At 41.5% G+C, this 26852-nt stretch overlaps 1 protein-coding gene across 9 annotated transcripts in view; it reads right to left on the reverse strand.

Annotated features, from left to right (window-relative positions):
- The window catches only part of SHLD2 (shieldin complex subunit 2), a 54979-nt gene that overhangs the window by 26553 nt on the left and 1574 nt on the right, over window positions 1–26852 (reverse strand). For 5 of the 9 annotated variants that reach the window (XM_084845317.1, XM_084845316.1, XM_084845312.1 and 2 more), the window contains one exon: window positions 21217–21437. The exons of 1 other annotated variant lie outside the window; for it this stretch is intronic. The gene's annotated coding sequence lies outside the window, so the exon portion shown is untranslated. Of the gene's footprint in view, window positions 1–480; window positions 562–21216; window positions 21438–26852 lie in introns of those variants that run through there. 3 more of the 9 variants (XM_084845314.1, XM_084845313.1, XM_084845318.1) reach the window with 2 other exon arrangements.

Raw genomic sequence — 26852 nt, forward strand, 5'->3', positions numbered from 1 at the left:
ACTCTGGGATTCTATGGGCTCAGTGTCCACCCTGACACATATGTACACCACCCTGAGTTCTATAATGGGACATAAAATGAACCAAACAAAGCTTAGCTTTCCCAATAGGATGAAATGTACTTAACTTTCACTGAAACGTGCCCTCATGTACCCCCTCAAAGCAGTATTTATTTATTACATTTCTATACTGTCCCATAGTCGAAGCTCTCTGGGCAGTTCACAAAAATTAAACCTCAAGGTACAGTGTAAAACAATATAAAATTTACCAGAATAAAATCTAGCAGCAATGCAGAGATTTAAAATACAGATTTAAAACAGTAGAGCTAAACGACTAGAACATTAAAATGCTGGGAAAATAAAAAGGTCTTCACCTGGTGCCAAAAGGAGTACAACGTGGGTGCCAGGCAAACCTCTCTAGGGAGCTCATTCCATAGCCGAGGTGCCACAGCAGAAAAGGCCCTCTACCTAGTAGCTACCCACCTCACTTCCTTTGGCAGGGGCTCCCAGAGAAGGATCCAAACGTCTGACAGCTGAAACACATTTTTTCTTTCTTTCCAACTGCTTTTATGTAACATCCAAAGTGTTAAAAGTATAGGAAAAAACAAGGATTATAGAAAGAAATACCATATATTATGGACATAAACAAGAGAACAGTTAAAATAATGTTTTCAATTACTTAGAAAGCCCTGTAACACTTGGGACTAGGCTATCAAAGGACACCACTGAAGGCACATTTGGGGGGGGGGGATGTGAGAGAGGGCCTTCTCTGTGGATGCTCCCAGGCTCTAGAAATCCCTGTGGATGGAGGCTAGGTTGGCCTCCTTTGTGTTGTACTTCTGCCGGCAAGCAAAGACGTTTTTACGTAGGCAGGCCTTTGACATGTAAGTTAGTCTGTTGCTGAAGGGGATTTTAATTGGTTGGGTGTGGTTTACTTCCTTTATCGTTGCACTGTTAATTTATTTTTTATGTTATGTTTTATTTAAGATTTTTTTAATCTGTATTGTATTGTTAGCCATCTTGATCACCCTTTTTGGTGGAAAGGCAGGAAATAAATAAATAAATTGAATTTTATTTCCAATAAGAAATAAAAGGATCCCAAAGGATCATTTTTTATTTGGAAAATAATTATTATTTCTGAATTAGAATTGTTTGCACACCACTCTCGCATCCGAAGAGGTTAACATCTGAGGGTGTATAAGACTCACCTGTCCTCAGAAGCCATTCCTTGAAATTCTGCATGAGTTCTCAGTACATTTGCACCCTCAATAAATAATCATCTTGAATCAGAGAAATGTGCATGCCTCCAGATTAAAAGGAAAGAACAGAGCAGTGACTTACGGAGAGATGCAATGGCCAACCTCCTCTGAAGGCCCGTAATTCTGTGCCTGTGCCTCCGGTGCGACTCAATGATTCATTCGAAAGACACAGCAGAATTACCTGCCCCTAGAGTGGCTGATTAGAATGTGAGAGCAGTGACTTACGCAAAGATGCAATGGGGAGGATCAACCCTCTCCTCTACACAAAATACACTGATGACATCTTTATTATCTGGACTCATGAACAGGAGGCACTTGAGAAGCTCCACCAGGACTTCAATAACTTTTACCCTGCCATCAACCTGAGCCTAGACCAGTCCATGAAACAGATTAACTTTCTGGATACTACTGTGCAACTACATAATGGAATATAAGCAACATCTTTTATCAGAAACCTACTTTATCCTTACACATACATACATGTCTTCAGCTTCCATCCAGAACACACCAATACATTTTGCCTACAGCCAAGCTATATGATACAACCGTATCTGTTCAGACACATCGGACAGAGACTCACAACTTAAGGATATGTATAAGGCATCTCTCAAACTACAATATTCACCCAATGAAGGTAAAAATCAGATCAATAAGGCCAGAATGAAATAATGTACTATAGAACAGACCTAGAAGAAAAACAGAACACCACATATTGTCACCTATAGCTCTCAGCTAAAACCATTCGAAAGTATCATCAATCGCCTATAGCCCATCCTAAACAATGATACTTCCCTCTCACAGGCCTTGGGTGATAGTCTTCCAATTGCCTATGGCCAGCACCCCCAACCTAAAACTACTACTCCTGAGCAACAACAGGACACATAACAAAGATTAGGGACCAGACCCTGCAGCAGACTCAGATGCCAACTCTGTCCCTGTATTTACTCTGGCAACACTATTACAGGACCTAATAATATCATCCACAACATCAGCAGTTTGTTCACCTGCTCATCTTCCAATGTGATATACATAATTGTCACGGTATATTCTTTCTGCAGTTCATTTCTCCATGATGACAGTTTACAATTCCCACCCCCCTGTGTATATATATACACCTGCAATTCAGGGTAACACTTCATGCATCTGACGACATGGACTGCGGTCCACGAAAACTATGTCATAAGACATGTTTTAGTCTGGAAGATGCCACAAGGTTATGTCTTGGCTACAACAGTCTAACACGGTTACCCCTCAGGAACCTTTGATTACTTCTTGTGGCACAGTACTGGGCTTCATGGATGGTGTGGGTGAGTAACTGTCTACATTCCGGTTTAAGACAGTATCAGTTCTATAACATAAAGCATATAACTGGTTGATCATGTCCAATTGAAACAAAAAATACCAAACCAGTATTCATAAGTAATTTATAGCTTCCACATAGCGAGTCAGACCATCGGTCCATTTAGCCCAGTATAAAGCTGACTGGCAGCAGCTCTCCAGGGTTTCAGGCAGGATTCTTTCCCAGCCCTTCCTGGAGATGTCACAGATTGAACCGGAGATCTTTTACATGCAAAGCACGTGCTCTACCACTGAGCTAAAGCTCTATAAAGAGATAATAAGCCAGCAATGAAATTAATAGATGGGATGATCGGGATCAGGTAAAGGAAAAGTTGCCCAATTATTCCAAGGTGAAGGTATTTAAATAAAATCTGTGAGTGCATCTGTCAAAAGAGAAAGATCAGTCAAGGGCATATTGAATCACAAACTCTAGGAAAGGTGAAATACTATTTGAAACAGCAGTGCCAAAGTAGAGATTAAAGGTTATGCAGTATTTGACAAAAGACATGATGAAATTTTAGGACTGACCTACTATCAACAGGATGGAATTTGCTACCTCTGAGTTCTAGAGTTCAGGAGTGGCAGAGGCTGACAAAGGTAAATAATTTGCTTATGTTCAGCACACAGAATGTAAGAATTTCCCCTATCGCTATTTGTTCATGTGCGTACTACATTTAATACCAACGAGGGACACATTTATTATTTACTTACCTGGGCGTAAGCCCCACTGAACTGCATGGACATGACTTCTGAGTAGACCTGTATAGGATTGCACTGACAATCTTATATGTAGTATTTATGTATGTACTCTTAGTGAAGGCATAATTCTGCTTTCATAGTTCCACAGCAATTAAATGTAGCAATAATAGTTAGTCCCCTCCCTCAACATTAAAAGCACTATAATGTTAAATTTCCCATTCTTGAACCAAAACAGGAATGGAACTGAAATACTCTCTCAAATCTAGTGCCCATTTGTCCCTTGCAAAGCTGTTCCTGCCTCCAACGTTACAAGTCTTTTCATATTTAAGTTAAAAATAGAATTTCCAGAGATTCCAAGTATGGATAACTAGGGCTGCCTCCTCTATTTGCTGTATTCATTAGAAAGAAAAGGATGTGTCTAGGGAAAATTTACCTATACCTAAATGTAATACTAGAGATGTCCACCATGGAAAACATTATTCACTTTTAATTCATAAACAGGGCCAGTAAGAAACTTGGAAATAAAACTTGAATTTGCCAGGCCTTTTAATTTATTTCAATTTCTCCAAGTCTGCTTTGATTAGATGCTCTCTCAATAATCAGCTGATCTGCCCAAGTTGTTTTTTTCTGGTTACTCCAAATTATGATCTGTAAATTCACATTGAATCTCAAGTCTCACATCCTCAACAAATCTTCATGTGATATGCCACTTGTTATCTTTTTAACTTGATGTCCTCAAAACCAAGAAAATATTGTCAGTCTTCAATAAGGGTCATATCGGCAGTTCCTGACCCATTCAAGGTTTCTGCATACTTTGTTGTACTGGCTCAGTTCATATTAGACAGTGTTGCACAGTGTGCGCCAAATGCCCGCACTCTTCCCCTGAGAACAGATACCTACTGCTTCATCTAGAAAGGAGAAAAACAACTCACACCTAGTCCCAAGGAGGAAAAAAAACATGTTTAGGGGCATGAGCAACTGACCTTCACCCCACCCTGCTCCATTTTAATGTGGTTTCTGAATGGATGTGGAGGTAGAATGCTAATATCCCCCCTCCCCTCCACCATCATTAGTACAATGTGAATGGCTTTGTGTTTTGGATGTATAATCCTCGCCTTTGGTTAAAGGGGTCCAAGTTAAGCCAGGTATGAGTATTCTTCAATAGATTTTTTAAAAATGTATGCATACTTTAGGAGGCCCGGGGTTCACAAAAGAGCAGCAGATAAGGTGGTAACCTAGCATCTGGATTATACCACTTCAGACTGCAGGTAGGGGTTCACATGACAGAATGCTCTCCTATAAGAAAAATACTACTATACACAGAAAACTAGAATATTAGAGAAAAGGCTAGGCTGGAACCCTACTCCCTGACTTCTAGTTTTCTATTATGTACATGGAATGTTTCTGTATGAAAAAACATTCAATCCATTTGAAATCCAGAAGTGGTACTGTCTAGGCACAGCTTTACCACTTCTTCTGCTGTTTTGTGAGAACTAGGCCTCCCTGCGGTCAAGTGTGAGAACCCCAGATTTAACATATTGAAGTGTGGTATAACTGGCTTACTAGTAGCAAACTGGCAGTAATTTATCTGGACACAAGAGTTCTGAAGAAACTCAGTTAAGAAATGGTTAAACTACTGATTCAGCTATGCAGCTTTTGTTAACACTGGCTTGTATGGTAGCAAAACTGAAGGTAGCTAATGAAGCATCCAGATCTTTTTCAAAGGCTTTAGATGAAATATTGGAAGCTACAGATGAGTGAACTTGACACAGGTAAAGTTCAGATTAGAAGAGAACATACTGGTTGACACATGGATACACTTCATCACGTTAGAGAGAAGTCCAGATAGCTTCCAACAACATACCTCCAAGGCTTTGTGGTGTGAGGACACAATAATAATATGTATAAGGATGAAGAGGTATTCAGAAATCTTTGGAGAATATCTCCAAAGGCCCTTGACAAAGCTTAGTAAAAGGAGATGCACGCTAATATGAGAGATGTGTTGTGGGAGAAGCAACTATCTAAACGACAGAAGCCAGAGGGCATGTGATTAATTTTCACAATGTAAGCTAGGGATCTACAACCTTTGTGGGGCCTATGGACACATTTGTAAATCTGAGAAATTATCATGGGTGCCATGACAAAACGGCTGCTGTGGGCCTGCCTAGTCATAAAGGACAAGTAACTTCCTCAAGAAACCGAGTACAAGGCAGAGTTTGGGTGTGAGCCCCAAATGCCAAACCACATACTTGCTCTCCCAAAGTACAACAAAATGCCAATTTCACAGTAGGAAAAATGGTGATGCTGAAGGACACCCCCCTGCAAACACACACACACAGGCAAGACCACGCCCACCACCAAAAACAAAAACATGCACACTCAGGCAAAGCTACTCCCACTCCCCACAGAAACATACACACAACCTTAGGCAAAATACCTTCAGTAGTTGCTTCCCCACCAGCCCCCGAAACTTAACAAGCAGAAGCAGGCACCCTTTTCTTTCCTTTGAAAAATATTAGTTCACCGGCTGGGCGTGCTAGAAAGCAGAGCTCTGTCTCCACCTGCTTCCTTTCCTCTCCCAAGGATGTATCTGGACCTATGTGGGGTCCAGAGTCATGTTGGGAAAGAGAAGGGAAAGGAAGGGAAGACAGTAGGGTGAGGTGGCTGAAGGCCAGAGCTCTGCTTTCCAGCTACTCAACATAAAAAATATTTTTAAAATGTAAAAAAAAAATGTTTAGTTTTTTAAAAAAATAATGAATGGAAGGGGAGCTTGGTCTAGGGGTTTTTCCAGGGGTGGGTGGGTGCTATGGCGTTGTCAACCCCAGATGTAATAAGTAAAGGGACGAGAGCTCAAATGTCTAGATAAACACCTGTTCAGCTTTTGCCTGCCAATTGTTATATATTTCATCAAAACACTGTAATGCTATAAAATAATTCAAGAGAACTCATTTTATAGCAGCAGAGCAACAGAGGAATCCAACACTGAATAGTTATTAAAGTTGCAAGATGAATAAGGTTTGAGGCATGACCTCTAAAGTAGTTACATCCCTCTGCAGTAGCTGCATTTTTTGAGAAATGCATCCCCAAACAGTAGGGTTATGATTATGCCAACACACAAGTTAAAGCATACTAACAAAATACAAGTGGTGCTCCACTATTCATAAATACGCACTAGGCTACTTTCTGTGAACAGCAGTTGATGCTTCCCATTAAATACTAAAGTAGGTTCACGCACAGATCATTTCAGAAACAGAAAATCACCTAAGGAAAGCACTCTATGCCTGACCTGACAAAATCATGAGAATCTCAGATTTCATTAAATATCCCTTATACTTTCAATAGAGGAGCAGGAAGGAGGGAGGAGAATGCTATTTTCACTCAGCACTCCTACACAGATGGAAACAACCTCCTGTAATGGCAGCATTCCAAATCACTGCTGACAGATGTTCATTCAGTCTCCAATCTTAGCATACCATGCCAAGATCGTGGGGCTTTCTTATGTGAGCTACTAGGCTGGAGTTCATGCCATTCCTGCTGGGTAGAAGGGGGAAAAATGCAAAAGAAGTGATGACTTTCAATGAGATTTCTTACAGAAAAAAAGCTTTGAGAAGACTGTAACTCCTTCAATTCCTGGGTGTCTTGTTGGTAAAAAGGTAACTAAAAACAAAGCACCACTCACATTTCCAAAAATATTATCATCTCCAAATATTCAAAAGCATAAGCCTATTTGATACTACTTACAACTACTTTAAAAAATCTATAGCAAGATCATACATAGATTAAGAAATATAATGAGCAGATTAAAATATGTTGCTTTGGAATTAAGTATTCACCGTATGAGACTACATGTCTATGCTTAAAAACATAATTCTATATTTTTAATCCCACTAACCACAGGAAAACTAAGCATCTATAACTGGATACAGATAATCAGCTTGCCCCCAAAAGGTAAGTTCAAGACTGCACGGTAATTGCCTAGATTAGGAGGGGCAACAGTTGGGTTATTATCAGATGTCCAGGTTCTAGCTCCTTCAGAATATCAATGACAGGCCTCTCAGCTGCCTTTGAATGCAACACTAGGGGAATGAACCTGGGCAAACTTTGGGCATCCATACTCCTGGCCCAGCCACAAGGAGGAGATTGGAAGCATTTACTTCCATGTTCAGGTTTGTCATTCTGTCCAAACCAGGAACTGTGGTTAGTTTTAACTATGGTTTATCAGAACAAGTCAGGATTGTAAGCCACAGTTTGAAGTTGGCTTGTTTGAACAAACCTTAGTTAATGCTTGTCAAGGCTCCAAGCCCTTCCACTGAATAATGAGGCAACAGAGACTCACTGTGTAATCTACAAAGTCTTTATTGAGTTAAAACACTTCTTCACACCTGCGGTGTCTGTGTCAGCTAAGAGCTATCCTCTAAGCCTAATTAGCTAAACAAAGCAAGGCAGTTGCCTGTCTACTAAATGGACGGTTTCCCGTTGTGCCTGCCAGGGTTTTACTGGGCCCCTCCTTCAGGGGCCAATTTCTGACATGCAGCCAAATGGGTGGACTGCCACCCACCTCTCCTCAACTCTGTCCGCTTAACCCTGCAGAGGACTCTGGGATCTGTCAATTCTGGTGCTCCCCCCCCCCCCCGACAAAGGCTGAGTTCCCACCAGGGGGGCAGGGGAGAAATGGTCTCTGAACCTGGGCCTCCTGTTTGATAAGTTCCTGGGAAGATTCATCCTTGACTCCTGGATGGTCTTGGGGAATTTCCTCCCGCGCTCTAAGTCTCGACTGGGCTTTTTCTAGCTCCGCCTCTGAATCTGACTCAGAACCTGAAACCAAATCAGGCAGCCTGGGTTCCATCCTGACAATACTGCAGTTTATCCTGGTTCAGACACAAAGATAAACGACATTTAGTTTAAAACAGGAAACAGACCTGCTCAAGCACATTGCTTACACCCTCAGGTGAAATAGACAAAAAGGATGTGAGTGATTATATCTGCAAAACGCTTTTTAGAAAAGGATTATTTAGGCAGTGATCCTAGCATTATTTGCTCAGATGCTTGTAGCACCTTAAACTGGTTTCATTATTATTCCCTTGCATTTGTTTTTAAAACTGTAGACATACATATAAGCATCTGGGATAACAAGTTGAAAATTAAGGAACAGAATGTTATAGTTAAGGCTATAGGCCTTTAATAAATACCCACTGGTCTGCCTTTCTCTGGTGACTTATGGCAATCAGTTTTTAAATTATATTTTGATCCTATGGTACATTAAAAAAAAAAAGAGTTAACATTACTAAAGATAAAACCTGCAACTGAGAAATTCTGGCTGGAACTCAAAAGGCACATTTCCATTACCTCTGTTAATTATTACACCATTTCTCAATATGTTCTACTACAAGCGGCCAATAGAAAATTAGCTTTTTATCTCCAAAGCGGTCAGAGTCTTACAGATGGGTCAATGATCTATTAAAATGCGACTAACCGCATCAGCAGGTTTTGAGCTTTGCTATGGACTGCAACTGATTGTTGTAATGGCTCTTACCACATGATTAGAACACATGAAAGAAAGAAAAAACGCTTGCACAAGCAACGTAATAAGATGAAGTATTTTTATGCACAGCAATTGAGCATCTACTACAGTAGTTCTTCATCATTCTAGTCATCGGCCCACAAACATCATTTGTGCCATATTGCTGATATTTTATACAACCCAAGTGTTAATGCATACATTGCTTCTGCAGCTTTCACCCGTGGGCAATTGCCATCTGTCCCAATGTTATATAGAGGAAGAATTCAGTTACACTTGGGGTATTGTCACCTAGGTCTAGCAACTTACCTCTAGCCATGGCTTAAGGACAAACTTGCAGCTCCTAGAGATCAATGCAGTAATTACTTCTTAGCAGAGCACCTAAAAGCACTATTCTGTGTTTAGGTTCAATGGGATTAGGCATCCTTAACTGCCTATGATGCAGCTGTTGGGGGCAAACAATAAATGTTTATTATTTATATAGCACCTGCAATTGTGCACAATGAGTTGTAATGAAAATTTAGTATGTGCACAGGCCACACGTTTTTAATCACATTTTGAGGACAAGCTCAATACTTGGGAATTCAAGCTGAAATCTACTCAAGCTCTGATTTAAATTTGTATCCCAGAAAAAGAGCTAGTGGAATGGAAAGGGTGCACTTGATCCAGCCACCAAAATGAACCAGCCACCAATCTCCTATTTGTACTCCCACCCAGCCCAGTAAAATCACACATCTGGGACAGGAAGAAAGTTCCCTCTCCCTTGTCCAGGGAGATAGGGAGGGGATTGAAGATCACTAAAAATCATAACCATGGTATGTCTTCCCTTGTTCAGATTATATGGGGTTTGCTTTCTGCCTGAAGTCCCTTCTCCTCCAAAGAAGCCTTCCCTTTACTTATTATGTGAATAGGGAACACAAGAGTATTAGGAGCCCCAATGCATCAGGTGACAGAACTTTGTTCTAAAGTACAACTATGCTCAATGCTTCAGTGCCCTATAAGCAATAGTGAAGATACAGGCTACCCTGAATGTCAAATATACAGGTACAAACTGGAATGCCCAAGCCAACTTCAGTCTGTACCTGCACATTTGACATTCAAGGGAAATGATGGCAAGGTGCCATATTCTTAAGTGATAAGACAAGGTGTTTTGTAATATTTTGTACACTTTTCCTTTCACAAACATTGTGCAGCACACATTGACCTGGTACGCATGTAACGGCAGCCCATCGCTTTAGCACACAACCCCTGATCAGCCTCTTTGCAGGTTGTGCAGTGTGACATGCAAACCCAAACTGCTGGGATATTTAGAGGATAAACAGCCCAACGATTATGTGCGATTATTTAACTGGTGGGTTGTCTTTACATGCGAATAACCCCACTGCCTAAAATTAACAGGCAAAGCATGGAGTGATTATTACAACTTGAACACTTCTCCAGCTTAACTTTCAGCTTGAAGTTGCACAAAAACCACTCAAAGCACTGTAAAATGAATCTAATACAACCAAGGCTGCAATCTTATATCCGCTTACCTGGGAGTAAGCCCCACTGAAGTAAATGGGACTTAACTGTGAGTAGGACTGCATTGCAGGTAACTTCTGGTTAGTATCATCCACTTACACACAAAAGTAACCTCTTTATTGCAGCCTACGTTCAAGGTAACAATGAAAAAAAATAATAAAACGTATTGAAGAATGGCACTATAGCTCCATGGGGACCTCCCCCCCGCACTATAAGCCAAAGTTCTGAGATTCAAGTTCCTGGCATCCCTAGATACAATATTGGGTAGCAGAGCTGGAAAACACTCCTGCCTGAGACCCTGGAGAGCTGCTCTCAATATAGACTGTGTTGAGCTCAATGAATCAATGGTCTGACTCAGCATATGTTTCTCCCCCATAATGTTAATGCGAAATAAAAAAAATAAGGTAGAAAGGTACCATACAAACCCTTGCCAACTTTGTCTGATCAATGGAGGGCACTATCAGTCTCCCTGAGAACATAAAAAGCAGCCCTGCCGGATCAGACCAAAGGCCTATCTAGTCCAGCATTCTGTTTCCATAATGGCCAGCCAGATGCCCATGGGAAACCCACAAGCAGAACATGACTGCAACAGCATCCTCCTCATTGCGTTCCTCCGCAATTGGCATACAACTTCCTCAAATACTGGAGGTAATGTATAGCCATCATGACGAATAGCGATGACTAAGACATTAATAGCCTTATCCTCCATGAATGATCTAATCCCCCTTTCAGAACCAAAGTTGGGTAAAAGCAGCAGCACTCCTGGCCTCAGCCAACACTTAAACATCTAATAACAAGGCCAGGGTCAGGAGTATTCCCAAGCTACAAAGCTAATCTATTAAGGGGAATACAAAACAGGTCAACGCCCTATCCTTGGACTGGTAGACCTCCTGACAAATAGCACCTCTGTCTTGTCTGGATTTAATTTCAGTTTGTTTACCCTCATCCAGCCCATCACTGACTCTAAACACCAATTCAGAACCTTCACTGCCTTCCCAGAATGCAATGTCAGAGATACAGAGTTGAATATCATCAGCATGCTGATGAAAATCCACTCCCCATCTCTAGATGACGCCCCCAAGTGGTTTCATGTAGACATTAAAGAGCTTAGGTGACAAGATCAAACCCTGTGAGACCCCATAGGGCACAAGTCCCCAAGCACCACCTTCTGAGACCTCCCTGCAAGGAAGGAGTCCTCTCTATCTGCATCCCAGCAAGGTAGCCCAGGGTACCATGGTCAATGTTACTGAAAGCCACTGAGAAGTGCAGTAGAACCAATAGGGACACATTCCCTCTGTTGAGGTCCTGGCAAAGATCTACTAGAGTGACTAAAAACCAGACCTGAAGTCAGATTGAAGTTGGTCTAAAGTAATCAGTTTCATCCAGGAATTCTGGGTCAGCACTATGTGGCATGTCATTTTTATATGAATTAAAGTTGTTTTTAAGAAGCCCAAACTTCTGCTTATACTACCTCTAGTCAGAAATATTCAGTGATTAAATGCATACCCTCATGTCAAGATGCTTTCATCTGATTTAACTGCTGAAACCTGTTACTCAAGGGTGCTTGTTCATGGGAAAACAAGTATTCTGTTACCACTGTATAACAGAATACTGTAAATTCTGTAAAAAAAACACACCTGATTTTAATGATGCAGGGAAACTAATGGTGCAGAATCCAATGCTGCCCATCCACTAGTGGAGTTGTCCACTGATTCTGGTCCCTGCACAGCTGGCCCCTACCGCTTGCAGAATGACAATTTAGTGCTGCCAGAGGCAAGCCCCAAAATGAGCAGAAACACTCATTTCTGGAAGGGGGCAGGTCAGCGGAGCTCCCTTATGCAAGCTCTGCCAACCTGCCCCTTTCCAGAAATGAGCTTTTCCACTAATTTCAGCTTGCCTCTGGAAGCCCTAAATCACCATTCTGCAAATGGTAGGGGAGGCTTGTGGACCAGAAGTGGCGGACTGGCCATGCGTACAAGGACAGCATTGGATTCTGCCCCCTGTCTGGCTCAACTGGATTTATTCACATTGAAAGCCTACTTCTGAACAAAGACAACTCCAAGGGGAGAAGAACAGCCTGTAAAAATACTACAAGTATGAAGGTGCAGAATAGTAAGAATTCTGCACAAATAGCTTGCAGCATGGTAGTTACAATGGTTTTAAGAGCCAAAATCTGAAGCAAGCTTTCCAGGACTACATAGAAATGCCTGAGTTAGCCACGCATACCGAGCAAGTGAGAGACCTGCGAATCAGTGTTTTTGTACACAATTCACGTTTTCTTTGTATGTAGTACAAGTTCACTGCTAGTGGTCAGATGAGGTAGAAGGCTTACAGCCATTTTTATGTGAATTGCTTGCTTTCATCTAAGTGTGCCTACAAAAGAGCTTGCTGTGATGCTAGTTTAGCATTTTAATGTGAAATCAAGTGACAGGAAACAGCGACACTCTCTCTCACACACACACAGAGTTATGAGGGGTTTCCCTACACTTTTCCTGTTTATGTGAATCACACCAATCCATATAGTGAGTGGGCCGGTTTGCCCAATCAAATAGACCACCATGCTACTGTTACCCTTGCATAACCCATGGTCCCCAGGTTCAGATGACACAAGCTGCTGCTTGAATATTCAAAAACTGCCCAGCATGTGCTGCAGCTCGTGGCTTAAACAAGCCACGTTGGCATCAGTTCACTGTTTCCCCCCACTCTGCCATGAAGGATTGCAGTCAGTTGTTTTCAAAGTTTAGCAACTCCAGTGTAGGTACTGTGATGCAGGTTGCAGTGCCCATTGCTATGAAAGGCAAGGAACTGAACAGCTGTGCATTGCTTGGTGCTAAAAGCCAAGAGGGGACTGGCCAGAGTCAGGTGCATGGGAGCCACTGTGGTAGCCCATGGGATGACCTTTATATTGCTGATGATGGGCCTGCAGTCTTTCTGCTCTAAAGAGCCTTTAGTGTATCTTGTCTGTTGGTATTGCTTTAGCACAGGCTCCTGAGGCCAAAGCAAGGAGACAAGGGGTCTGTTTGTACCTGGCCTGGGATTCATGACCACAATCCTCTGTTCTATCGCCTTTGCATAGTAGAATATAGGATCAGGCATCGTCAGCCATGGACAGGATTTGGGGTTACCATAAAAATGTATCCAATTAAGTTAGACTTGAAACGTCTTGGTGGATTCATTTTGTCACCCTTGGAAATCCTGAGACTGTGCATGCTTTCTTCTACAACATGCGGTTTTGTTAGATTGTAAGATTAATTTCAAGCTACTAGCTCTGTAAGCATATATCTGCTCTTTGCTTGTGGACTGGATTGCAAAGGTGGATCTCTCTGTAATGTTTGAATAAATAGGAGTGCCATTTAGAGGTTTGCAATTAAACAGCGTTTAATCAGAGTGGGCTGTCATACAAAAGAAGGTAAGAAGGAATTTTGAATAACTTCTATTCAAACAGGAGTTCCACAATATAGCAATTCTGCGTCGTTCCATGTGTTACTATCACCTTTAAAATGAGATTCTATATGGAGTTCTCAGGATACCTAGTGGTTAAATATGATATGACCAACTGGTGGCTCATGACCAGATCCAGCACCTGAGGTGATTTTCTCTAGCTCTTGGCAGCCCTAGTCATTTTAAAATCAAGATATGGCAAAACATCTACCATATGGCAAAACATCTGCCACATCTCTCCAGCTGAATACCGACTATAGGCCCACTGTCTTTGACCTCTGCTATATTTCATTACTTAACTTTTTACAGGGATCATGTATACCATGTGGAAAAAATACATAAATCTTGTTCACATGATCAAACAGGGGATATTGAATGAAGGGGAGGGAGCAGGTTCATAGTATCATGCCATGGCCCAACCTCTATGCCAGGGGTAGGCAACCGGGTGCTGTCTAGACGTTTGGGACTAAAATTCCAATAATTCCTGACCACTGGCCAAGCTGGCTAGGGCTTATGGGAGCTGTAGTCCAAAACATCTGGAGGGCACCAGGTTGCCCGCCCCTGCTCTATGTTCACCAAGTCTTGTATGCAGAGCATACAATGGGACTTGCAGGAGCAGGCCTGGTCTCCTGCTCCATCCATTCAGTACTATACCATATTTGGTCACACTGTGAGTACTATCTCTACAACAGAGATGGGCAGAAAGTAGATCTCCAGATGTTTTGGACTTCAACTCCCACCATTCCCGACCATCAGCCATGCTGGCAGGGGCTTCTGGGAGTTGAAGCCCCAAACACCTGGAGATATAACTTCTGCCCATCCCTGCTCTACAAAAAAGGTTGGAAGCAGGGGAGTAATCTGAACATAACATTTTGAAGTCAGTAATATGGGATAAAAAAGGCTTGTTGAAAATAGTTAAAGTTGAAAGAGAAGCTAATTGGAGAGTATTCACAAGGACTGCCAACCAAAACACCTAATGTGTTAGCCAAGGGCTTTTCTTAAAATGAATGTGCATATTATTTCAGTCTATTTGCCACAATTGATTAATGACAGAAAAAAATCCATGAACAAAATCCAAGCAGAATATAACTAAGTTTTCTCTATAAGTTTAGTTTAAAAAACTCAGCTCCACTTAAGTTTCAGGCAAATGCATGGAACAAAGGTATTAAAGTTGGTGTCATCTCCATTAATAATTCCAAAACATTATTAACTTGATAGGCAGCTAATCTTCCACAACTAAGGCTGCAATCTTAGGAACACTAACTGGCACTAAGTCCCACTGAACACAGTGGAACTTACTTTCAAGTAGTAAACATATTTAAGATTGGGCAGTATATTTATTTACTCTATTTATAGCCTGACGTTCACTGCAGGATGGAATCAAGACCGGTCACGACTATAAATAAACAAATAAATAAATAAACCCAAAGCATCATAAAATGAATGAAATAAAAACCATTTTATACTGTTGCAAAGGCTTTTTAGAGCAACTAGTCACCAGCCTGACTTCTGAAACCAGCAGCATATGAAACAAGGCCTCACCAGAAAATCTAAAAAGGCTGGGGTATTTATAGGGAGTGGGCATTTCCTTAATATATATCCCTCTTAGCCAAGTTTTGTATCTCTGGTTCATCTTTCAGGAAGAGTAATACAGTTCAATAGTCACTGCTTATGTCAATGCAGCTTAAATCAATCCACAAGATCAGACAGTTAAAATGTTTACAAAAACACATTTTCATTATAAACAAAAAATAAAGAACATAACTACCTACACGCTTAACATGAGAATGTTAATGTTAGCAGTTTAAACAAAATGTTCTGTTTATATAAACAGTTCTACTGATTGTTCATTTAAATAGGAAGGAAACGAGTCTGCCACTATTGGCTTTGGGTGCCTGCTACTGAGAGACTTTTTTTTTTTAAAAAAAAGTAGAATAAGTATTGTGACATAACCCTAGCACCCCAGTGGCTGTCTCTTTAAAACTACATGTTCTTAGGAAGGTCTTGAAAACCTATTACTTTACTCTGGGCTTCCCTTGATTATGTTTTATCAGACTGGGTTGTAGCTGAAGTTGTTATGTGGTAGTTTTGATTTTATGCTGGTGTTAGTTGTTTGCTGCTCTTACTGTTTTTACCTTCATATCGGTTTTTATTATGTGTGTTTTATTGTTATATGCCACTTTGCAAGGGCTCCTGCCCAGGAAGGCAGCCAATAAATATTTTAGATAATAATACAATAATAAGTATCCTTGGCTAGTAGCTGTGGCCCCACATCAAACATCCCACATTGTCCCCATGATTTCCATATCCACAAAATAGGAGGCCTTTTGATGTAGAGGTAGAATAATCCTATGGGAGAGGAAGAAAGAAACTGAGGCAAAGGAACTGCCTTTTCCTAAGGTTGCTGAACTTGGTTACCAGTTCCTTATCTGCATGAAAGTTCAAAACAGAGTTCAATCAGTAAGTTGAACAAGGACCTAAAGTTTATATGCTACTGCACCCCAAATATGCTTTGGACTACTCCATATAATTTATCTCCATAATTGGGTGTTTTCCTTCTTCAAGATAAACAATAATTCTGTTCAATCAAAATGATCAATTTTTGCGTTTCTTTGGACACAGAACTTGGTGAAAACATGGCACCCCATGCCAAAAATATGTAGAAAAGAATAAGGAACTGAATATGTGCACCTGAAATAAAGCACAGGGCCACCTCAAATCATATACCCACATATTCAGGAAAGCGTCCCCTAAGCAATGGCATCGAATCATGTCTGGCACAAGGGATTGTCAACTCTGTGCACCCACTCCAATTATAGTGAAAAATATGTAGAAATAAGGAACTGGGGCTCAGCACTTTTCTAGCCACATCTCCTAGGTCCACCTTTCTAGCCATATCTTCTAGCTCCAAAAGGTGAGATCTTCCTCTTTATGTGCAACTTATGTGATTAGTGAAACCTGTTGGGCAGCCTGGCCACCTCGGTAAATCATAATGAAAAGGGACTAAGATCCCTTCATTCCATGTCACCTCCTTGGACCATCCAAGAAAACTTTGTGTCATCATTGCAGGGGGAGACCAACCTGGTCTGATACATCAGCCAGAGAGGGAGGAGCTGCAAGGAGCTCACTCCACCCCTCCCTGATAGAAAGAACACGCAGCTCCAACTGACAGTTCCTTGGGACTGCAAACTCCGGCCTCATCCATCGGCTAGAGAACCGAGGGCTGCTGGGGGGCTGCACCTCCTGCCTCCCAGGATGAACATCATTGCAGGGGGGAGACCAACCTGGTCCTATACATCAGTCATTGGTGTATTTCCCCTCCTTCCTCCCAATCCCTTTTCCTTTTCCGTCACATCTTTTAGACTGTAAGCTCGAGGGCAGGGACTGTCTTAATATTCATCTTTGTAAGCCACTCTGGGAGCCTTTTTCGGCTGAAGAGTGGGGTAAAAACACCCCTAAATAAATAAATAAAATAATAAATCTACCCAGGTGATCCCTACATTTTGTATTTTCCTCCATTAGTGTAGGCTAGTAAGCCTTTGAACGATGGTTTTATTTTTCAATTGTCTGTCTGCTTTCCTTTGTCTTCTATAATATAACTTAATGGATACCTATCTTTCAGTCTGGACCTGAGTCTTAGAAGTGACTTTTCTGACAAATTCTAAGGGGAAGTTTGCCTCCTATCCACCTAGAACACCTGAGTCCTATTACCAGGCTTTAAACTAACAGGAAGTAGAAAGGCAACATGAGCAGAGATTTGATGAGCAGGAGACTGGAAGCTTGGCTGGCATTCCCTCAGTAAATTATTTTATAATTGCACTTATATCGGCTCCTGACTTAGTCCAAAAGTGAGTGGTGACAGCTATAGAAAAGGAGAGGAAATCTTAAAGGGTTGGTGCTGAAAAAGGTGTTGTTCAATCATCACAAGTATCTATAAGCTTTGTAATAAAAATCAATTTAATATTACTTGCACATCCTATGTTGACAAACCTTAGAAATGCCAATTCACATGGCAGTTAAATTATATTTGCACTTAAGTTAGCTATGCTATTTTCTTACACTGCAGAAATAAAAGCATCAAAACAGCTGATACTTTATGGGGAAAAGGTAGCAGATTTGGGCTGTTTTGAAGGCCATAACAACTGGGAGCACAATTTGCACGTCCCAATATGGATAATTCAAACAAACGGCAAAATAAAACTTCCGTTTTTTAGTTCAGAGTCACCATATTACTGGTATATAATTTTAACATTTTAACAGCACAGTGCTATACAAGTCTGCTCAGAAGTAAGCCCCATTCAGTTCAATGGACTGTACTCCCTCGTAAGTGCATATAACAGGGGCAGGTAACCTGTGGCTCCTCCAGATGTTGTTGGACTCCATCTACCATCATCCCCATCCAGCATGGCCAATCGTCAGGGATAAAGTCCAACAAAATTTGGAGGGCCAGATGTTGCGCCACCCTGGTGTACACGATTGCAGCTTAAATCTTACATATTCAGGTTCCAAAAACAAATACTGTTTTAAACCCAAATACAACTTTATTCAGTTTCTGTTGAGAATGGTATGAAGTACACTCATGTGAGAAGCTGACTCATGCACATCCTGCTAAGCAATCCTGCAAATACAAAGCACAACAATTTCAGCTACAAAACTCAAGGCTATGAAGCATGGCACTGAACCAAGAATATGCCTACACATTACAAAACGGGGCTGAACAAAAGGATGTAAGAATAAATTTGTCAGCCAATCCAGCAATAAATGGTAATTCATTTCTCTTCAGGCTGGTCCCATCGTAGCATACCACTCCATGCACGTGCCAGATCTGCATATTTAGCCAGCTCTTTATGACCCTATCTAGTTCAGGACCCATACCTCTGTTAAATTTGCCCAAAAACTTTGTGGGCGGGTGCTGAATCTGCTGAAAAGGAAACTAACATTGAAGTCCAGCTGGCCATGCACAGAATATTCAGTTAGTCTGTTATCTATCTGTACAAGTGAGGCCTGCAACAAAATCGTCCTGTTCAGGGTTCCTGCCAGCAACACCCTTTTCCAGGATACTTCATCTACCTTCTCCCACCTCAGCTTTCTTTTTCCTCCCCTGCAACAGTCAGCATTCTGCGCCCACTGAGCATGATCAGTCCTCATTAGGCTGTTTTGGGTCCATCAACCCCATTGGGTTTTTCCCCCTAAAGATTTTTTTATACTTCTGCATATCTTGAGTTTCTTCCAAGCCTGCTAATACTTCTCCTTTGCGTGTGGCTATATAAGTATCCACACTCAGAGAATGTGTCTTAAGTATGTTCTTTTAATTTCTCCCATAGGATAATGGCTGCCACTTACTCCTATGCAGGAAAGTTAACTGCTGAACTTGGGGGCGTACCTGTGGTGAGAGCAAGACATGACCCCACAAACCTAACAATGGTGAGAAGTAGCTGATGATGCATATATTTACATGCCTCACTATGCTCCTGTTACAGGGGTCCCTGCAATATACAGATTTGTTTCTGCTCTCCCTATCATAATGACTGACACTTTGTTATCAACAGTGTTTCCTTTAAACATTCCTTTCTTGTTGTACACCACCTGGATATGTTACACATGACAGGCAGTATAGAAATATTTTTAAATAAATGAAAATACAATGCAGACGTTTATGTATCAAGAAATCTTACAAAGGCTGGATTAAGCAATATTGTATCAAGTACTGCTCATCACCTATTAACTGCCAACAGCTGATCAGATCTTCCACTAACTTTTAAATTTTTTTTAAACCTTCATTTGCAAATATAACACTTTCACTTGTGTTAAACCAAAGTTTGTTGAAATTCTTCTATGCCAATTTACTAGCCCTTCTTATGATGCAATCCTATATAGGATATATAGCACATACACTTACTTGGAAGTAAATCCCATTGAACTCAATAGGACTTACTTCTAAGCAGACATGCATAAGGTTGTGCTGTTAATGACTTTATCCAAGTCCATTGTAAAACATTTACGATGGTAAAAAAGCTATGTCAGAGTTGATATTTCACTTTTATTTGGTGTCAAGTTATATATTTCTTTAAAAGAACATTAACAAATGGAGCATCTATTTATTCCATCTGCATCAGAAACAAATGGACAAAGGTTTAATGTTATATGCCGTATTAATACTAAATTTCCAAAGGAACCTGCAAATAGAGTCAGACAGAAAATTGGGGTGGGGAAGGGAAGAGAATGCAGGGTGAAAACTCATAAACCATCAGCCTGCTTAGTGATAAGAACACTAAGACTGATTTACTATGAAGACAGCATTACACATGAAAGGAAATTAATTCTAGAGGCTTATGGAGCTTAGCAGCCACTCATACAACAAACAGCTGTACCAATACTCAAGTAAACAACTTGCTTTTTAAAATCTTGGTTTATAGATAACTCCATCTTGGCAGCAGTTCCCAAACTGAAGAACTGCTGCTAGCAAATGGTGTCCTCATTCTGATCTTCAGTTTAAATTGCAAATATTTATCTGGAATTTCTAGAAGTCTGTGTTTGTTTCTCCAAAGAATAGCTGTTGAATATAACTGGAGTTCATTCAACATGTATCCCAACTAACAGTGCGTAATGGCAATACTAGCTTGAAAATACTAAATGCACTCTAAACACATACCTTTTCATGAAGTTTTTTGTGGGTAACTTTTAAATAGTTTGCAGAGCTATGGGCTCAACATCCTGTCTCTTTCATGCACAACTCTCCCCCCTCCCTTTCATCTTTTGTTTTAGCCATGATTTAGATTACATTGGCATCGGCACACAGTTAAAGCTAACCAAAGTTGCCCTTGTAACAATGGTTTGCAGTGGGTTTACAAACTATTGTCATGACAACACATGGCTAAACGATGGTTGAAACAAGCCACAGAAGGGAGTGGGTAATTCACACATGCTTGGACCAGGCTCTAGAGGTGGGGGAAGAAACATTTAGGCAGGCAAGTTAGTTACAGCAGCTAACTCCTTTTAACCCATTGTCAGTGGAAATCCATGTTTTAGAAAAGTATTCCTTGCTTGGGTTTAGTGAGATAAGCCATATCCTCAGGCATACAAGTCCTAGAGAGTGGAGTTGGCCATGGTGATTACTCAAGTGGAAGATGTAATCTTCACATGCTTCAGTCTAATCGGCCAATGGTACAATAATAATGCAATTCACATAATGATTTTGGTGCCACCCAGCCCAGATCAAGCCTGCCTGAAAAGCAAGAGCTTTGGAGGTCTACTCTCCCCTCACTCCACATTGTCTGCAAGGAAAAGGACAGAAGCACTAAACTTTTTGAACAGCTCAAGTCTGTGGCTCCTCATGACAAACCTTGTAGGAGCGCTACAAATCCCTGCCCAAGATACGTTCCCACCAAATAAACTTACTCTTGAATATCAGACACTTGATTTTAAAGAACAATACAGACTTACCTCCACTTCTTCCTTCTGTCATATGCAAAGGCTTGATGTAAACCAGCTTCCTCAGAAAAAGCATCCACCTGTCTTCTAGACTTCACCTCTGACTGGAAAACTCAGGTAGAATCCCTCTTCCATTGCAATATCAAAGTGAGATCATACAGTCCAGGAAGATGACTTTGGGATGAAACCAAGAAGACATTGCCACAACTAGGCAGTAGGGAACATTTTTCCTTCTGGAAAACATATCCAACTCACTTAGGAATTAAATCCATGCACAACCAAAAAGCAATGACTAAGACTCCTCAGGTAGAGTAACAGGGGAAAAAGTCCTTTATTCAAAAACTGAATCCATAAAAAACTCAAAAGCAAATCCTAAAAGTGCAGAACAAGTACTTATTTATTTATTACAATATTTGTGTACTGCTCCATATCTAAAACAAATTTTGGAGTGGTGAACACAAAAGATAAAACAGTAAAAGAATAAAAAGATTAAAACACTATATTAAAATTATGTTTTAAAAAACCAGAATCCCAATAGAAACCGTGACTGGTCAATGAAGGAATGCCTCCTGGAAAAGTACTGTTTTCAGGAGGCATCAGAAACAACACAGTGTTGGTGCCTGCCTGACCTCCAGGGGAAGGGAGTTCCAAAGAAAGGGGGCTGCCACACTGAAGGCTCTTCTCCTGGTGGACTTCAGTCAAGCCATAGGTCCATGTGGAACCACCAGCAGCAAGCCCTCCAATGATCTCAGTGACTGGGTAGATTGGTAAGGGAGAAGGCGCTCACTCGGGTATCCCAGTCCCTCACATGGATACCTCTCTCAGGTATCCATGTGTATGTAATCAAGTACTTGATTACATACACATGGACATGGCTTGCTTGGCCTGAAACAACTACATTATAATTTCTTCAGCGTAAAAATAACTATCATAATCATTGGGCAGTATTTTATACTGCCCCCGTGCTAGCAGAATTAACTGCTAGTGCAACAGGAACTAGCCGTTCCTGAAAACCCCCGAAACAAGTGGCAATGCTCATTTCCGGAATGGGGAAGGTCAGCAGAGCTCACAGAATTTCCATTCTGGAAATGAGCATTTCCATTTGTTTCCATGCTTATTTTAGGAATTGCTAGTTCCAGTTGCGCTGGCAGTCTGTTCTGCTGGCAAAACGAAATTAGCGGAGGCATACTGGCAGTATAGGATACTGACAATTGTTTATAACTGAGTGAATTTGTTGTAACACTGGTATGTGACTCTTGTTATTGAATGTTAATGTTGACCTTATTCTGATGTTTGCATAATGTAAATATTTCATAAAAGTACAATAAAGAGTCAATAAAAGACAAAGAAAGGTGGTCATTCATACATATATTTTGAAAAATATGCTTGCTTCAATGCAGCCTAAAAAAGGGAAAAGCTGACACAGCATCTGCCAGTACAAAAAACTGCACCTTCTGTCAGGGGTGATTAAGATTGTGGGAAATGCCAACATAATGGCCCCATTTGCACAATCACCACGGCCTAAACAAGCCACTGTGGCTTGTTTAATCCATGGTGCATTCCAGACACCATTTGCATAATTACCTGCCCAGCCATAGCTTGTCATGTCATCTGAACCCGGGTGGCATCATTTGTTGCAGGGAGGAACAACCCTCAAACAACCCATGGCCTGTTGCTGGGTTATTTGAGGACTGTTTCCCCATCCAACAAGCCATGCCGCCCAAGTTCAGATGACACAACAAGCCACATTCAGGCTGGTAAGTAGGCAAATGGTGCCCATCACATCCTGCAGCTTAAATAAGCCACCATTAAACAAGCTGCACCAATCGTGTGAACTGGGTCAATGAAATTTTAGCTCCATGAGACAATGTAGAGAAATGTTAATAGCAAATATCAAAATATTAATATCCTGGGCCAAGCTGTTAAATTACCCTGGAATTATAACAAATACGTGTTGGCAGTTCTTTGATTTGATAACCCTTTTATAATGTACTATTTTATATAAATTACCTATTTGTTTTGCCTCTGTGGCTTAATACTTTTTTAAAAAACAAGTCAAGGGCAGTATCCAACACTGCCGCTCTGCTTATGCTATTGACGTACTGTTACCATAAGCAACCTCTAGGAATATGCAAATAGCCTAAACTGGTGCAATGCATTTCCCTGGAAAACCTGTCCTGCCACCTTACGCTATTGGCATAGTTCTAGAGGTTGCTTATGCTAGCAGTTCGTCAACAGCGTAAGTGGAGAAGCAGTGTTGGATACTGCCTTAAATCAGCTGCAGACTCTAAAAAACATTACCTAAGAAAGGAACACAAAACTATTACACTCCTCCTTCTACCTACATTTGAAATAAAAGGCTATGGAATAAATATGATACAGCCAACAATGGCCTTATGCTTAAATGTGCTTTTATTAATATTGATTCAAAAATATTTTCCCTGGCTGACATGCATTGTTTTCCACAACAGATTAGAGAATTTTCCTCAGTCACACATTGACTTAAATACACACCACTCTTTCTGATTTGAGTGTATATTCCTAGTCCTGTAAACTCTCTTGATGCTGCAGTGCACAAGCACCTGATACCAAAAACGATAAAGAACAGCATTTTTATAAACATCACTGTTCCAGCTGGTCACAAGGCCACAAACAGGCAAGAAGCAGTTAGGGAGTATAGACTGCATGGAGAGTCAGTTTATGCTGGGCAACACATCCCACATGTGACATAAATTAATGCAAGGGCAGAGTTACAAACTACCAGGTACAATATGCGGAGATTAATATTATAAGCTAAACATAATTAGGTCCGTAAAAGTCACAACTAAGATATTCTATAATGGTCCAAGTACCTCCACCACAGTAATGTTTACATATCCCCATTTTCAGGCCTTTATAAAGAGAACATGAAGAGCTAGTGCAGCTCAGATGGAAAGAGCTAGTTTTAGGGTGCAATGCTGTCGAGACAGACATCAGCCTCTGAACTCGGAAGGCTGACAGCTATCCAATGCAGGTCAGGCAGAGCACAGAGGGGATCCTCTCCTCCGCACTCTGCCCGCCCTGCATTCTTGGCTAGACACATGATGTCATGCGTCTAGCCAGGGCTTTGGAGAGGGGCGGGAACGGGTCTGGAGACCCCATAGGAAGCAACGTAAAGCTTCCATGGTCTCCTCCCCTCCCTACCTCTGGGAACGCCTCCTCTCACCCTCTCCACACACAGACTACGAGTGGGAGGGGCAGAGAGTGCAGTTTCATGGCCCGAGATTGGAGTGCTGTCTACAAGCTTGGAGCCGGTAAACTGAAAAATCCTATTGCCCTCTAGACAATGTCTAGTGGCCATAGGATTGCTCTCCCAAAGAACTAAATTCATATCCCACTTCCAACACAGGTGCAGTCTGTAGTCTTGACCAAAGTATTGTTTCTCAAATTCTGTTACATATGTGTAAAACAGGAATAACAGTAAAACATGCTCTGCCTCTTGGCATAGTAATAGTCAGCACCACTGATCTGACTGATATTTATGGGCATGTCAACATAGATTGCTGGGGTGGATTGTCAAGATTTTCTACTGTGCGAACAATCTAACCAGATTACTCTGCTGCAGTACACTGCTTCCCCCAAAATTCAGGGCTTAACACTGCTATTTTGAACTGATTGTCATGGCTCCTCTCAAAAAACCCTGAGAATGTTGACAACTTACAAGTGTGAGGACATTCTAGTTTGATCACAAAATCATAATTTCCACCATTTGGGGGGTAGGTAGAGATGATGACAATAGTTTGCAGTGCAGACAGGCCCTCAGAATGCTAAAGAAGTCTTGCAAGGCATTAGGGTTTTTTGGCCATGATCTTGCACTTTGGGGCAATCTAATCGGTTCCTGAAGCTAATGTCCCCAGATATCTGGCAATCTTGCTAGAGCTACATAGATCTTCCTAGTATCAAAGGATATTAGGAATTTAGCACAGAACTAGTCATTCATAGGGACACTTTTACAGAAGATGCATATAATGCATTTTTGTTCCTGATGCACACTATATTTAGAGCTTGTGAATGCTGTCTAATGCAGGAAACAATAACTTAAAATCAAGTGGTACTCCATGGTAATCCCAAGAAATGTGGCTAATTCCAGTAATCTGGTGAGCAAAAGTAATCAGACATCTGCATTAAATGCTTTTCCCAGGAACTATGCTAGGATACATTATACAGGCCACACAGCTTCCTGGTTGGCATTCTGGAATAGGGCACCACTTCCGGAGTTTGTTTGTGGGAAGCAAATACCTCATGGGTGCAGGCCCCAATGCAGCCCCCCAAAGTGTTTACTATGGTCCCCCAAGGGTACACTGACTCCTCCACCACCACTGAATTCCCTACTCTCCACTCCCTCCCACAGAGATCCTCACATAGAACACTCTTTCCCCACTGCTTCTAGCAACAAGGAAAGAGCAACCTGTATGAGGATCACTGGGGGTGGACAGAAAGCTCTCTACTCAGTCCCCCTAGAGATCCTCATACAGATTGCTGGGATGTGTGTACACATATGTGTGTGCATGCAACTATCAACACAGCATCACTTCCAGTCCCCAGGGCCAAGAAGGTTGTACGCCCCTGAAATACCCCATTAAAAGGGAACTCACTTCCCTTGTAACATTCCTTGTGATGTTGCAACAGACATTGCTCCACAAAGGTGGGCAACCCACAGGCTGCATCCAGTCCACAGTGACTTTTCGTTCTTTATCATAATCTTCATAAAGGCAGCGGAGCTGAAAGGATCAGTCATGGAGCATGGTGACTAGAGCAGTGTAGTGCCCTTTGGAAAGATGCCCTAGCTGCCATGCTCTGTGTCAGACCTCTGAGTTCATGAGTGCACCTGCCTCTTGGCATTTTTCATTGTTACTCTGGACCACACCTCTAGGTGCCACATGCAATGACATGAACCATTTCCTCTTCCATGTGGTACAGAAGGCAAACGTGACACAGTGAGCCTGAGGTGCCCAGAGGGAGGAGTGGGGGGTGGAGCAGGGTCCCACTTCTGCTACCTCCACTGGGATTTTGGTTCCAATGGGAACTGCACACTTTCCCACACTTCCTAGCACATCTGTGAAAGGGGAATGCTCCTGAGTGGTGCTAGAAATGCCTCCAGCTGATCCCAAGGATATGGGAAGAGAGACCTTCCATCACAGAGCCTACTTAGCCCTCCCTAGCAAGCATGGTGCCAGAAAAACAAGCCTGCAATCCCATGTATATCTGCATACTTAGAAGCCATACTGAACTCAGGGGCCATCATAAAAGGTAAGGTGTGGAGAGGGGTCTAAGTTAGGATATTATATACAACATATTTTTGTCCCTTCTTGGGCTAGAAGTAACTCCAAGGCAGAGTCTTAAACGATGTGTCATCACCAATTGTGGTATGTGCTACTGAAAAACAGAGCTTCTATGCTCTTTTCTTGAGGAAATAATTTCTCCAGCCCTTAAAGATGCTAGGAATGGTGTAATTATGAGCAGTGTTTTTCAAACTTTCTGTCTTAAGGGTACCCATTCCAGATCCAAATTATCTGCAAAAGGATCTCTGAACTCTGCTATATGACCTCAGAATAATGCAAAGGATTCTGGGAAGTGTCTTGGGCACAAACTCTGACAGGACCAAGTCA

Source organism: Heloderma suspectum, chromosome 3 (genome assembly GCF_057233095.1).
Source record: "Heloderma suspectum isolate Gila_16-S chromosome 3, 16-S_ref, whole genome shotgun sequence".
NCBI classification, from domain to species: domain Eukaryota; kingdom Metazoa; phylum Chordata; class Lepidosauria; order Squamata; family Helodermatidae; genus Heloderma; species Heloderma suspectum.